This window comes from Leucoraja erinacea, unplaced genomic scaffold (genome assembly GCF_028641065.1).
Source record: "Leucoraja erinacea ecotype New England unplaced genomic scaffold, Leri_hhj_1 Leri_125S, whole genome shotgun sequence".
NCBI classification, from domain to species: Eukaryota; Metazoa; Chordata; class Chondrichthyes; order Rajiformes; family Rajidae; genus Leucoraja; species Leucoraja erinaceus.
In genome coordinates this window covers 60851-75348 of record NW_026575517.1, presented here as the reverse complement: position 1 = coordinate 75348, position 14498 = coordinate 60851, and the positions used below count along the sequence as shown (strand labels likewise).

Genomic DNA, 14498 nt, shown 5'->3' with positions numbered 1-14498 from the left:
TCTTCACTAAGGAAGACATAAATAATCTGCCGGAAATAGCAGGGGACCGGGGGTCCAATGAGATGGAGGAACTGAGTATAAATCCAGGTCAGCCGGGGAGTGGTGTTTTGAATGGATTAAAGGCCGATAAATTCCCAGGCCCAGATAGGTTGCATTCCAGATTACTTAAGGAAGTAGCCCCAGAAATAGTGGATGCATTAGTGATCAGTTTTCAAAACTCTTTAGATTCTGGAGTAGTTCCTGAGGATTGGCGGGTAGCTAATGTAACCCCACTTTTTACAAAGCGAGGGAGGGAGAAAATGGGGAATTACAGACCAGTTAGTCTAACATCGGTAGTGGGGAAACTGCTAGAGTCAGTTATTAAAGATGGGATAGCAGCACATTTGGAAAGTGGTGAAATCATTGGACAAAGTTAGCATGGATTTATAAAAGGTAAATCATGTCTGACGAATCTTATAGAATTTTTTGAGGATGTAACTAGTAGAGTGGATAAGGGAGAACCAGTGGATTTTTTATATCTGGACTTTCAGAAGGCTTTCGACAAGGTCCCACATGAGAGATTATTATACAAACTTAATGCACACGGTATTGCGGGTTCAGTATTGATGTGGATAGAAAACTGTCTGGCAGACAGGAAGCAAAGAGTAGGAGTAAACGGGTCCTTTTCACACTGGTAGGCAGTGACTAGTGGGGTACCACAACGGGTATCGTTGTACCCCAGCTATTTACAATATATATTAATGATTTGGACGAGAGAATTGAATGCAACATCTCCAAGTTTGCAGATGACATGAAGCTGTGGGGCAGTGTTTGCGGCGAGGAGGCTGCAAGGTGACTTGGATTGGCTGGGTGAGTGGGCAAATGCCTGGCAGATGCAGTATAATGTGGATAAATGTGAGGTTATCCAATTTGGTGGCAAAAACAGGAAAGTAGACTATTATCTGAATGGTGGGCAATTAGGAAAAGGGGAGATGCAACGAGACCTGGGTGTCATGGTACACCATTCATTGAAAGTAGGCATGCAGGTGCAGCAGGCAGTGAAGATAGCGAATGGTATGTTAGCATTCATAGCAAACGGATTTGAGTACTGGAGCAGGGAGGTTCTACTGCAGTTGTACAGGGTCTTGGTGAGACAATACCCTGGAGTATTGCGTAGACTTACTTGGTCTCCTAATCAGAGGAAAGACATTCTTGCCATAGTGGGAATACAGAGAAGGTTCGCAAGACTGAGTCCTGGGATGGCAGGACTTCGATATGAAGACAGACTGGATAGACTCTGTTTGGACTCGCTAGAATTTAGAAGATTGGGGGGGGGATCTAATAGAAACTTACAACATTCTTAATGTGTTAGACAGGCTAGATGCAGGAAGATTGTTCCCGATGTTGGGGAAGTCCAGAACAAGGGGTCACAGTTTAAGGATAAGGGGAAAATATTTTAGGACCGAGATGAGAAAAACATTTTTCACAGAGAGTGGTGAATCTGTGGAATTCTCTGCCACAGAGGGTAGTTGAGGCCAGTTCATTGGCTATATTTAAGAGGGAGTTAGATTTGGCCCTTGTGGCTAAAGGCATGGAATTTGAAACAATATCCCCTTTGCTGGAACAATGCCGCCGCTCCCAACTTCCATCCCTCAGTATCTATCGCCACAATTACCAGTCTTTGGAGTTTCTCAATCAATTTCCTGATTAAATCACAACCTGTCTGGCTCGGCAGGGATTTCACTCGGCTGATGTCATCTGTTTGCGAATCATTTCAAAATTTCTATTTTTAAACTCTGTTGAACCTTCACGGTCCTGGTGTAGACAGAAAATTGTATAAAATCTACAGGAATGTTCAGATTCCGATTCAGGTTCAGAAAACTTTATTGTCTGTCATAACAGAAAATCTTCTTTGACGTGGCTCAACATACAGACAGGACAATGTACTGATAAGCAGTCATACAACACAGATTTCTGCGAGCACACACAGTGTGTATCGATCTTAAAAGCAAATATAAAGATTAAAAACTGTAAAAATAGACAAGATAAAAGTTGTGGATACGTGTAAAGTGACAATGCGTCAGGGTTAATTTGTCCATTGTTCATTTTTTATTTAAGCTGTTTATGGCAATGGGTATGAATGAGTTTTTGTGGATGTTTTTCTTGGATAGGGGGACTTTATATCGGCGGCCTGATGGCAGAAGTTGGAAAGACTTGTGCAGGGGGTGGGTGGGATCCTGTGTAATGAGGTTGGCTTTCCTTTTAACTGCCTGGGTGTGGAGTACTGATAATTGATTTTGAGTTTTGCCAGTTATTTTGCTTGCCTGATTGATGATCCGGGAAAGCTTTGATTTGTCTTTGACAGAGGTGAGGGTGAACCAGGATGTGATGTTAAAGGTGAGTACAGATTCTATAAGTGATTTATAGACAGCTGTTAAAATGTCCTGTCTGACATCAAAGCTCCTGAGTTTCCTCAGCAGGAACAGGCGCTGCTGTGCCTTCTTGTACACAGAGTCTGTGTGCTGGGAGAAGGACAGGCGGGTGTCAATCTCTGTACCCAGGTATCTAAAGGCCTCTACCTGCTCAACTATCTGCATTTCATTCCGAGACATTACCCGTAGCTCACGGGCACACGTCGCTGGGCAGGCAAGCAGCTCTCCGGGACGGTGTGACTAGGAGAGAGGGGTTCACATTGTGAAGTTCGCTGTGTCTGAGTTATTGATCAAAGTGACCAGCTGCTCTTGTGGACACTGTGTCTCACTGTGGAGTCTGTCTGTTAAGTCTGTGAAAGCGGCCCCATCAGAGATTGAACAGCAGCAGAGTTAACTATAGAAAGGACCATTGCGCTTATTGTAGCGCCTATCGTTCCCTCACACCCCGCCCTTTACCCCGTCTGCCCGTCGCCTTATCTCTTCTCCCCTGAAGCAGGCAGGCAGGTCGGGCACAGTCGGAGCCGGCTCTAACATTGTTCAACTTGCAGCAGCCGCGCACCGACTCCAACACTCCTGATCTTGAGCTGAAAGTCGAGCCCGTGTTCAGCCCCGGAGACCCCCCGTGTTGAGTAAATGCCCAGTGTCCGTTCCCTTGTCTTTCCGCAGTGAATTTAGTGGCGATTGTGATCCTGTCCCGGGGAAAGTGTGGCCTCTCCACCTGCACCACTCGCTACCTGGTGGCCATGGCAGCGGCCGATCTACTGGTCCTCATCACCGAGGTCATTTTGTATTGGATCCGATATCATTACTTTAAATGGAGTTTCCTGTCCATCACCCCTGTGTGCAGTGTTCTCCTTGTACTGAGGTTTGCAGCTACAGACTGTTCTGTCTGGTTCACCGTCACTTTCACCTTTGATCGCTTTGTCGCCATTTGTTGCCAGACGCTGAAAACCAAATATTGCACCGGGAAAACAGCGGCTGTGGTTCTGGCAACAGCTGGCGTTCTGCTCTGTCTAAAAAAACGTTCCCCATTACTTTACACAGGAACCCGGGACAATCATCGACAATGTCCCGTGGGGCTGTATCACGGCACACAGTTATTACACTGACCCCGGGTGGGTGGCATTTGACTGGATCGACACGGTTTTAACTCCGCTCCTCCCTTTCGCTGTAATCCTGCTGCTCAACGCTCTGACAGTCCGCCACATTTTAGTGGCCAGTCGGGTCCATAAGGGGCTGAGGGGTGAGAGCAAGGGGGAGAACCGCAGTGACCCGGAGATGGAGAGCAGGAGTAGGTCTGTGGTTTTACTCTTCACCATCTCCGGCAGCTTCATCCTCCTGTGGCTGACGCTGGTTGTAAACTTCGTCCATTATCGGATCACAGGGACTGCAGCTGATAGGAATGTTTCTCAATATATATTTAACAACGTCGGGTATTTGCTGAAGAATCTCAGCTGCTGCACCAACACATTTATTTACGCGGTGACCCAGTCCAAGTTCAGGGAGCAGGTGAAGAGCGCGGTGAAATATCCGCTCACCTCAGTGCTTCGGCTCATTAATAAATTTCCGCCCTGAGCGCATCCATCCCAGAGGCGGCCGCAGTCTCTCCGCTCCGGGCTCCGGCTCCTGACATTCACCGCGGGAGCCATGAGGGAGGAGCTGGCCAAAGTTGACCTTAAAGATATATAAACTAGCAGGGATGAGAGTGGAACAACAATGGTAGGTATTTCTGAGAATAAATACAGAAGGTTCCAAACATTAAAAAGGGGAAGAAAGATTCCAAGGGAGGTAAGGGGCGACCATGGCTGACAAGGGACGTCAGGGACAGTATCAAAATGAAGTACAACGTAGCAAAGATGATGAGCGGGAAGTAAGAGGATTGGGTAATGTTTAAAGAGCAACAGAAGATAACTAAGAAGGCAATACGGGGGAAATAGATGAGGTACGAATGTAAGCTAACCAAGAATATAACGCAGGATAGTAAAAGCTTATTTACATATGTGAAGAAGAAAAAAATAGTTAAGACCAAAGTTGGAACCTTGAAGACCGAAAAAGGTGAATTTATTATGGGGAACAAGGAAACGGCAGATGAGTTGAACAGGTACTTTGGATCTGTCTTCACTAAGGAGAACACAAACAATCTTTCTGATATAGTAGTGGCCAGAGGATTTGGGTTGACAGAGGAACTGCGGGAAACCCACAGTAGGCAGGAAATGTTGTTGGGTAGACTGATGGGACCGATGGCTGATAAATCCCCAGGGCCAGTTGGTCTGCATCTCTTTTTCTTTTTGCATTTCGTTCTCTTTCTCTTCTTTCAATTGTTTTAGATTCAATTTAATTTTTTGCACTCAGAGCTCTTGTTTTGTTTTGATGTTTCGTTTTGGCCCGGCCTCCGTCCGAGCTGGGCAGAGAGGGGGAAGGAGAAAAGAGGAGGGGAGGAGGAGAGGAGAGAAAAAAAACTGGGACATGGTTAGTTTTACCATGACAAAAATATATGTTTACACACAGACACACACACACACACACACACACACACACACAACAACAACAACAAACTCTTTATTTTATTTTATTTTATTGACATATTTCACACAGTTTTGACTAGAAATGAGATGCGGATATGTGTGAGAAAAATAGATAGTTACCTCTTTCATCAATTAGCGTGTAAACGGCTTCAGAAATTTACAAACGATGAGATAGAGACTGAGAGAAAGAGGGAGAGAGAACTAGAGAGAGAGGGAGAGAGAACTAGAGAGAGAGAGAGAGAGAGTCTCCCTCTTCTTTGCGCAGAGGGGAGATTCAGGAATGGAGGGGGAACCAACGAGAGCAGTCGATCACGGAGGGGGGGGGGGAGGGGCGGGGGAGGGAGGCTCTGTCCCCAAACATGGGATCACACCCGTCCCTCCTGATCTCCCCCCCACCATCCACTCTGTCTCTCTCACTTCTCCCACCTCTCTCTCTACCCTCTCTCTCTGTCCTCCCTCCTCTCTCTCTCTCTCTCTCTCTCCCCTCTCCCTCTCTCACTCCTCCCACCTCTCTATATCTCCCTTCTCCCACGTCTCCCTCTCGTTCTCTTTCTCGCTATCTCATTTTGAGGGGTTAAGAGGGAGGGAAGGACGGAGGGCAAGGAGAGAGGGAAGGAGAAAGGGGGAGGGGAGAGAGAAGGGGCAGAGAGAGGGGGGAGTGAGAGGGGAGAGAGAGAGGAGAGGGGAGAGGTGGAGAGAGGAGAGGGATGAGCGGAGATAGAGAGGAGGGGAGAGAGGTGGAAAAAATGGGACAGAGAGAGAGAGGGGGGAAGGGGGAGAGGAAGGAGAAAGAGAGACAGGGAGAGAGAAAGAGAGATGCGGAGGGAGAGGGGGGAAGAATGAGGGGGGAGAGAGAGTATAAATTTCAACTATCCAGGGGCAATAGACAGGGTTGTGCATTATCGCCCTTGTTATTTGCCCTTGCGATTGAACCCTTAGCGGAAAGTATAAGAGTACATCCGAACATAATACCAAACACTCCAATAACAAGATATCATTACATGCAGATTATTTATTATTAAATATCACCAATTCTCAAGTTAGTATTCCAAATATATTAAATCTTATAGAGAAATTCGGTTCCTTCTCAGGATATAGAATAAACTGGAACAAAAGTGAAATGATGGCAATAAAACCTCAAGAGCCGACACACCTTTTAAAATTCCCTTTCAGAATTGCTACAGAAAAATTTAAATATCTGGGTGTCCAAGTAACCAGAAAATATACTTCTTTATTCAACGCAAACCTCCCGCCTTTAGTTACTAAATTAAACGCTCTTATTCAATTCTGGAAAACACTTCCGATGTCTCTAATAGGCAGAAAAAATGCCATAAAAATGATTTTCCTCCCCCAAATTCTCTATTTATTTCAATCAATACCGATATACCAACCTAAATTTTTTTAACATCTTGATTCCCGGATTACAAACTTTATCTGGGATTATAAATCACATAAATTCATAAACAACATCTATGTAAACCCAAAGAAATGGGCGGATTGGCGCTCCCCAATTTCTTAGACTACTATTGGGCAACGAATATTAAAAATGTAATTTACTGGCTGGATAACAAATGTTAACTGGTAGACTGGTTAATAATGGAGAGAGAGGACTGCTCGCCTTTTAATATAGTTGCGATTCTTCTCTCCCCAATAAAGTTGAAGAACACAATATATGAGAAAAATCCGATTATTCACAACACTTTACGAATCTGGAGACAAGTAAAATCAACTTTTAAACTAAGTAATTTATCTCTTCTTTCACCAATAGTTAATAACCCCTTGTTTAAGCCATCTATTATAGATAAAATGTGTATTTATTGGGAAAGACTAGGAATTAAAAAGCTTTGAGATTTGTACGAGATGGGAAATCTCCTGTCATTTCAGAAATTACAGTCGAAATACAGTCAGAAAGGTAATCAATATTTTAGATATCTTCAAATTCGAGATTATTTGAAAACATATACCCATGATTATCAAACTCTGCTGCCAGATATATTAGACGAAGGTATGAATAGAAAATAGAGTCAAACAATCTAACATCATACTTGTATAATCTATATTACTAAATCTCTGATCTTGACTGCTTTTGGCCGACTGTGCTGCGATTTCTGAGAGAACCCCGCCACCTATGGCTGTCATGTTGGGCCACCAGAGCCCCCCTCTGCCATATGAGTGCGGAGGATTTTTTTCCGTTGATGGAAAATGAGAGAGATATTAATGTTTGTACAAAATTCCCCATTCTCTCTGCTGCCCCAGCTGGCGGCAGGGGGAGGGACTATAGAACCAGGAAGTGTCGTGCCTCACTTAGTCTCTGCCAGACCCAGGAAGTGAGAGGCTCACGGCTCTCTGAGCTGCGAATAAAACTGAACGCACGTCTACTCCACGGTGAGTCCCCTCGATGTGGCTGTGAAGTGGCTGCAGCCCTTTTTAAGAAGTTTGTGTTCACAAAGAATTTTGATTGTCGGGTGTCTACAGCCCAATTGTTTGCCTCACTTTTTTTTTAACAAGTTTGTGTTCACAAAATGAATATTGTAATTGGTGGAGAGATGGAATATTGCGTTGGTGACTAGCCCTCCCGTGTGATGCTGGGACCCAACGGGTCCCACTTAGTTTAGTACCTTTCTAAATATAGAAATTCCATCGTCAGACGTAATTAGAAGAGAATGGGAAGAGGAATTAGACCTAAAAATTTCCAAAGACATGGGAAAAATATCTCTTATATATACATAACTGTTCGATTAATGTTAGACACATTTTAATCCAATTCAAAATCCAGCACAGACTCTACTGCTCAAAGACCAAACCGAATAAGATGTTTTCAAATGTATCTCCTATTTGTGACAAATGTCTCCTGTCTCCTTCAAGAAGAAACTATAACACACTCCTTTGCCTTTTGCATAAACAACATAACTTTTGGGAAGGAATCTTTGAAATTTTCTCAAACACATTAAAAACAAAACTGGACGCCCATACGGAACTTATTATTTTCGGAACAGCAGAAGCCTGCCCTGAGCTATCAATATTACAAAGACGTTTCCTTCATTATGACCTGATAATGGCAAAAAAACATGCTTAAATTTTGGAAAAATTAATCTGCCCCTACTCTTAAAATGTGGATTACAAACATGTCTGAGACGCTACATCTTGAAGATATGAAACTTGTCTTAGCAGGAAAATCAGAGCTATTTTGAAAGATATGAATTCCTTTCATTGATTCAATACAAGGATAGTTTGGTGCAACACAACTTTGGAATTAAACCGATTTACATACTGGGTGATGGGTGGGGAGAGATATGAAGCAGGTATATCAACACTTTTTTTTCTTTTTTATTTCTTTAAGTCTTTACTTACTCACTCTTTGACTACACTCATTTGGTAGTTTAGGGGTTCTATTCTTACACATTCACTTTCTGTTTCACTTTCTTTCTTTCGTGCTCTTCCTCTCTTTTTCTATTTCATCTTTGCTAAAATTAAAATGGAAGCTGTACAATGAATTTATTATGTTATATGCCATGCTTTATACTTTTGTACACTGCTTCTAATAAAAATATATATATATTTTTTTAATTTAAAAAAAAGACATTCTTAGGAATGGCAGGATACAGTTCGGTCTGGATTGGAGAGTATGCTGAAATTGTAACGCCATTAAGTAAGATAATGAAGGAAGCAGGACAAACAAGCCTAAAGAATGTTCTGCAGTGGAATGACGAGGCTGAAGTGGCTTTTAACACGATTAAGCAGGAGTTGCAGTTGACTCCAGCCTTGGCCCTGCCTAATTATGAAAAATCCTTTCATCTGTACGTTTCCAACAGGCAAGAGGGGTATGCGGCAGCAGTATTTACACAGGAAACAGGTGTAGGAAAGACCATATAACCATATAACCATATAACAATTACAGCACGGAAACAGGCCATCTCGACCCTTCTAGTCCGTGCTGAACACGTCTTCTCCCCTTGTCCCATATACCTGCGCTCAGACCATAACCCTCCATTCCTTTCCCGTCCATATAACTATCCAATTTATTTTAAATGATAAAAACGAACCTGCCTCCACCACCTTCACTGGAAGCTCATTCCACACAGCCACCACTCTCTGAGTAAAGAAGTTCCCCCTCATGTTACCCCTAAACTTCTGTCCCTTAATTCTCAAGTCATGTCCCCTTGCTTGAATCTTCCCTACTCTCAGTGGGAAAAGCTTATCCACGTCAACTCTGTCTATCCCTCTCATCATTTTAAAGACCTCTATCAAGTCCCCCCTTAACCTTCTGCGCTCCAAAGAATAAAGCCCTAACTTGTTCAACCTTTCTCTATAACTTAGTTGCTGAAACCCAGGCAACATTCTAGTAAATCTCCTCTGTACTCTCTCTATTTTGTTGACATCCTGCCTATAATTAGGCGACCAAAATTGTATACCATACTCCAGAATTGGCCTCACCAATGCCTTGTACAATTTTAACATTACATCCCAACTTCTATACTCATTGCTCTGATTTATAAAGGCCAGCACACCAAAAGCTTTCTTTACCACCCTATCTACATGAGATTCCACTTTCAGGGAACTGTGCACAGTTATTCCCAGATTCCTCTGTTCACCTGCATTCTTCAATTCCCTACCATTTACCATGTACCAGTATTTTGATTTGTCCTGCCAAGATGTAGCACCTCACACTTATCACCATTAAACTCCATCTGCCATCTTTCAGCCCACACTTCCAACTGGCATAAATCTCTCTGTAGACTTTGAAAATCTACTTCATTATCCACAAACCCATCTATCTTAGTATCATCTGCATACTTACTAATCCAATTTACCACACCATCATCCCAGATCATTGATGTACATGACAAACAACAGTGGACCCAACACAGATCCCTGTGGCACCCCACTAGTCACTGGCCTCCAACCTGACAAACAACCATCCACCATTACTCTCTGGCATCTCCCATTCAGCCACTGTTGAATCCATCTTGCTACTCCACCATTAATACCCAACAATTGAACCTTCTTAACCAACCTTCCGTGAGGAACCTTGTTAAAGGCCTTACTGAAGTCCATATATACAACATCCACTGCTTTACCCTCATCAATTTCCCGAGTAACCTCTTCAAAAAATTCAAGAAGATTAGTCAAACATGACCTTCCAGGCACAAATCCATGTTGACTGTTCCTAATCAGAGCCATGTTCAGCCCAGCTGGCGGAGATTAAGGCTTTAACATCAGCATGTGAAATGATGGAGGTTGGAAAAGTGGGTATCTATACAGATTTGGCTTATGCACATGGGGTCTGCCATCTATTTGGTGCAGTATGGAAGCAAAGTGGCTTCATGAAAAGTAATGGTGATCCCATACTACATCTTCAACACATTTCTGACGTAATAAAGGCATTAGCAAAGCCTAGGGCATTGGCCATTGTTAGGCGCACAAAAAGGGCAGTAACACAGTTACGAAGGGAAATCATGCAGCGGATGAAGCAGCTGAAACAGCATCTGGATGCCAATTGGCAATAATTGCACCTCAGGTAAACCTGGACCCAGAATCCACAAAGGAGGATATAATTGAAATGCAGAGCGAGGCTACACCAGCTGAACAAGTGGAAGTGGAGGGGAGTCAAGCCAAACACAGATGGCTTGTGGACCACCAACGAATGCCTGTTAGTGGCACCTACACCCCTGTTGACCATTCTCATTTCAGAAGCGCATGGACTATACCATTGCGCAAGGGGGGGGAAGTTATACGAAAGGTAAAAAAGGATGGGTCTGGTCACCTTATCTATAGGCTTCAGTAGATCACATTTTGTTCCGGTGCGAGATATGTGCACAAAATAATGTCAGGAAGGGCATAACGACACCTATCGGTCACATACCGGTGCCCAAGGGACCATTCACACATTTGGTAATTGACCATGTGGACATGTTGAAAAACGTATGAGGTAAACAATACCTTTTGGTAATAATTGATCGACTCAGCAGATGGGTGGAGGCTGTACCTCCCAACGATCTAGGGGTGGGTACGGTGGTAAATTTTTTTGACAAATTAGGCAATTCCACGATTTGGCATGCCAACAATAATTAGCTCCGACAATGGGTCAGCCTTTATTTAAAAAACAGTTAAGCTGGTACTGCAGGCCTTAAGGGTGAAACAAAGATTTGGATGTGCTTACCCACCCTCAGTCACAAGGCATGGTGGAAAGGGTGAATGGGACATTGAAAGCCAAACTAAAGAAGATTTGTGCCACTACAAAATTGAATTGGATTGATGCCCTGCCATCGGCTGCCGTATGCAAACTAATCGAACGACTCACCTCTTACCACATGATATGCTCACCAGCAGACCCATGCCGGTTGCCCAGACGAAGAGATGCATATGAGGCACCAAGTTTGGAGCAATTAGAAGTAGAACTTAAACAATATATGTAACAGTTAACTATGATACATACATCTATTTATGCACAGGAAAAGCAAAAGGAGCCAGAGGCAGACCAAGAGGAAGGACCTATTAAGCCCAGAGACCAAGTTTATGTACGAGCCATTCGAAGAACATGGAATGAACAAAGAAGGGAAGGACCATTCACAGTAACTAAGGCCTCACCTACTGCAGTTCAGGTGGAGGGCCAATCCATGTGGTACCATCTTAATCATTGCACAAGGGCTATTCTGCCAGCACAGCTCGAGGGTAACCCCGAGTCTCTCCCAGTAAAATCTGCGGTAAAGCAATTCCCATTGTTATCGGGAGAAGACGAATCCGACCCTCAAGAAAAACGGACCTCGATGCTGGAATACTACTACAACGGAGAAGATATTTTATTTATTTATTTATTTATTTTTTTGTTTATTTTTGTTTATTTTATTAGAAGTTAATACAGCACAAAACAGTACAGTGGCACCTAATTTTAGGTGCCAACTATGTAATACCGTAATCCATTCTATGTACAACCTCTAGTTTTATGTTATAAGAAGGAAGTAAGCAGGACAAGAAAAAGAAAACAATAGAAAGGGGAAAAAGTGGAAAAATAGATGGTAGAGAGTAGAAAAACGTGAAGTGTGTATATAAAAAATAAAAAAAGGAAGAGAGAAAGTGGAAAGTAGAAATAGAAGAGAAGGCCCCTTAAAAGAGAATTTTACAAATCTGTATTCGGAGATGTAGATCTATCCGCGTCATGAACTGAAATCAGCAATCCTTACGGTACCGCTGCATCACATGATTCCAAAAAGTCGATGAAAGGAGACCAACTCCTTAAGAATTGGTCATATTTATCTATTAGTCGGAGTCTCATTTCTTCAAGGCGTGCTATGTCCATCACATTCCTAATCCACATTTTAACAGTTGGTGTGGTTGTATTTTTCCAAAATTTAAGTATCAATTTCTTTCCAATTATTAACCCATAATTAAAAAAAACATATTGATCTTTATTTAAATTGGTATCTTCTCCTATTATTCCAAATATAATCCATTCCGTTTTGGGTTCTATTCTTGACTTGAAAATCTTTGTAAATATATCAACGGAGAAGATATTTTAGAAGGCTACTAAAGGAAGTCTGTAAGGGAAGCTGGGTCTTTTTTCCTGCCCCACGAACATGGGGGTAGGTTTTTGGCTCAGTCTCCCAGGGAGCTAGAGAAAGAACATTGCACAGCATTGCACTAACATCATTAAAAACCCTGCATTTCAGGGCTCTATGTGTGATTCCACCTGGGAAAATGTGTGTGTGGCTTTCTTTTTCTCTGAGACCAAATGGTCTAAATTGGTGGAATTATATGGAAGTATACACATAGCAGCAGATGTCAGCTATTTTACGTAACCAGATGTCAGCTACTTTACTTAATACTCACGTGATTGTCAGTCCTTTAGCAACACATTCATGTTATTATTAGTCAATTAGTTAAATAATTTGTCCAGTAAACAAGTTACTTACTTCTACTTGTGTATCTTTGTATTTTTAGTCATTCATTTGTATCTTTGTATTCAACCTATAAACTGGTATGTAACCTTTGAAACAAGCAAGTTGTAGCTGGAAAATAAGGGTAGCGAAATAGAGGGTAATAAGTGAGTTAGAGTGACAGCTGGGAGATTAGAATGGCAGCTGGGAAATAAGGGTAGGGAAAGAAGAAGAGATATGGGAAGAGATATAAGAATTTAGATAAGATTGAAACGACAATGGATGTTAATGGTGGCAGGACAGAGAGTGTCAGAATAGAAGATGGATGGGTACAAGAGGAGTATGAGTATGCAAGATAAGGTAGAAGAGATATACCTGTAAAACTATTTTTTTTTAAAAAGGAGCCTGCTGCTGTAATGTGTGAGGAGTCAGGGAGCAGGCAGGCGGTTGTCTTCCCTGAGTGTTGCAGCTGATGTTTGCAAATAAAGGCTTTTCGACTTCTTGAAGAATTCGCCCAGGGGATTGTTTGTGTCATCTAGCAATGTTACAAAACTTTGAGATTTTAAAAATCAAGTCTGCAAATTACCCCCATCAGATAAAGCATAAAAAGAAGTTTAATTTGACACCTAATTCACTTTCATATCTTCAGTATTAAAAAGGTTATGGCCATTTTCACACTCGGAAATTAGCATCTTGTTCCCTATTGCTTTTCCATTGACTTAATTCAAAAGCTGTGATCGAGGACAGTCAAAAACCCACAACTTTCTTAAAAATTAAGAGAACTGAATGACATTTTCAGTTATTATAGATTGAAGCATTCTGAAACAAATATGAAACAATCTACTTGGATGACCTGAAATTAAAGCATATTATTAATTAGTTACCTAATTGTAGCTAATTACAAAATTCAATTTTGTAAGGTAGAAGAGATATGACTGTAGTGGAGTCATAGAAACATGGAAACATAGAAAATAGGTGCAGGAGTACCTATCAGAAAAATGTTTTTCTCATCTCGGTCCTAAAAGATTTCCCCCTTATCCTTAAACTGTGACCCCTTGTTCTGGACTTCCCCAACATCGCGAACAATCAGGGGGGGGGGGGGCACTAGGACCCAGCAGAGTCGAGGGATATTGGAGAAGGCAGGCACGGGTTATTGATAGGGGACGATCAGCCATGATCACAATGAATGGCGGTGCTGGCTCGAAGGGCCGAATGGCCCCCTCCTGCTCCTATTTTCAATGTTTCTATGGTTCAATTACTAGATCTAAACATCTATCCATTTCTTAAGAAAAGGTTAACATTTTTAAATAGCCTTAGTGTCCAAATAACATTCACACAAGAATTCACAATATAACATGATTTTTTAATCTCATCGTCATTAATTTATAATTTAATGTTTAATTCCCGTAAATTAATGGCCATTTAAATCATCTTGCGAGTAGGTTTTTCTGGAACGCGATAGATCAGAACATTGCATTAGCGGTGAATTTGAACCCCAGGAAAAACACTGCCAGTTCGTATGGGGCCAAAATCACGTTTTCGCCAAGGAAATTTTGATAAAAGTTATCCAAAGAAGCAAGTTTATATGTAATCTAAACGACTTACATTTTGTTTTGTCCCCTACGTGTGATCCGTCCCATTGTAGGCGTTGACGGCGTTAGAAGCAGCTTTTTATTTTACTCCATTGA

At 42.2% G+C, this 14498-nt stretch overlaps 1 long non-coding RNA gene across 1 annotated transcript in view; it reads left to right on the top strand.

Moving 5' to 3' along the window:
* The window catches only part of LOC129715570 (uncharacterized), a 30506-nt gene extending 16803 nt beyond the window's left edge, over positions 1-13703 (top strand). The window contains exon 5 of the long non-coding RNA XR_008726528.1: positions 11389-13703. This is a non-coding gene — a long non-coding RNA (uncharacterized LOC129715570). The remainder of the gene's footprint in view (positions 1-11388) is intronic.
* The last annotated feature ends 795 nt before the right edge of the window (positions 13704-14498 follow it).